The following is a 1,833-nucleotide window of genomic DNA, read 5'->3' on the forward strand; positions in this document are numbered from 1 at the left end:
ATTTGAAACAACACCTTTATACAGTGGACATGCATTTAAAACTTGACAACAAACATGTGTCATTACACCAACTTTTGAAAATAGTAAAAAATAGAACTGTTGTTAATCAAAAAAGATACAAGGGAAATCTGTTTTATACCTATCAATGATTCTTCTGTCAGTCTAAAATGACACCAAACTGAACCCTGGTCGCAGTGGCTCAACAACAAACACTACTTTAAACACACGTGGGATATGTGACAAACCCGTAAACTTGGGTGACCGAGGGATAGTCTATGACACTGTAACCAGTAGTATCATGTCTATTACCAATCGTTAGATACAAAATATTACCTAGAACATGTTAATGTTTCTGCTATTGCCTGGGACTGAGTTATGTGTGGATGTCCAAGTTATTCTACGTTCTGTTTCTTACTCGTCTTCAGTACGCCAAACCATTTCAGTGTACTCTATGATACAACATTTGATAGCCCCGTTCCATCTAGAAATTTAACAGTACATTCATCAACACCAGACTTTCTCCCAAAAGCATAAATCAAAAGAATAAAACACCTCACGAATACTAAATGTAAACTTTCAGTCTATCAAACCCAAACAAGGCCAATTGTACAACCTGCTAGACAGTACAAAACCTGATATCATCTTTGGAACAGAAACTTGGCTAGACTCCTGCATCAAAGACAGCCAAATCTTTCCGCCAGGTTATAATATCTATAGAAATGACAGAAATTTAAATGGTGGGGGTCCTTATTGTAGTCCGGGATAATCTCATCAGCTTACCTGTACCAGAATTGCACACTGATTGCGAAATAGTATGGTGTAAACTATAACTTGTTGGTCACAAAACTTTCTACCTGACATCATATTACAATCCTAAAACATCTAACGAGGAAGGATATATGCAATTCGAACTCATTTATTATAGCAGCAGGTGATTTCAACTCACCTCACTGGGACTGGAAAGCCTAAAACCGAACATATAAATAGACATCACAAATTCACCGATATACTAGACTATCATGGCCTAGCACAACAAGTTGAAGAACCAACAAAAGATCAAACATGCATCTAGACCTTACAAACTACACAGAAAGCTTTAGTAGAACTGAAATTATACTAGGAATATCTGATCATGACATTGAATATACAGAGGTTAATAAGATACCAACAAAAATCCACCAAAAACCAAGAGAGTTCCCACTCTACAAGAAGGCAAAATGGGAAAATGTAGAAAATGACCTGAAAAAGTACAAGCTAAGATTATTTCATTATTTATAAAATTTGCCAGCGTGGAGGTCTTATGGGAACTATTCTGTAAAACAACTGATGACAACTTAAAAAGAAATATTCCACACAAAACAGCTCGCACTAAAAATGGTTTCCAATGGATGAAAATTTATTATTTTAATTAGTATGACGAAGGATATTTCAAAAGGGAACTAAGGTGAGGTGAAATGTAAGGAGAAATATCAGAATTATAAAATGCCAAAGGAGTAACCGAGTACTGAAATTGTACTCGAGTACTCGGCCTTCCAAGCGAGTACCAGAGTACTCGAGTACTCGATATCATCTCTAATAACAACAGATATCCGTAGACTTATCAGGAAGAAAGACAGAGCATATAAAAGGAAGAATAAAACCAAATGACTCAAATGACAACTCTTAGTAGAAAGAACTGAAACGTGAGGCACAGAAACAAATACACAAGGCATACTGTAGATATATTGAAGACATAGTCACACCAAGCAGTGAAAGTAATAGAAAATCAAATTATATGAAATGTTTTTGATCATATATAACACATAAAAAAATCTGATGGAAGTAACATACCAC

Source organism: Mytilus edulis, chromosome 9 (genome assembly GCF_963676685.1).
Source record: "Mytilus edulis chromosome 9, xbMytEdul2.2, whole genome shotgun sequence".
Lineage (NCBI taxonomy): Eukaryota > Metazoa > Mollusca > Bivalvia > Mytilida > Mytilidae > Mytilus > Mytilus edulis.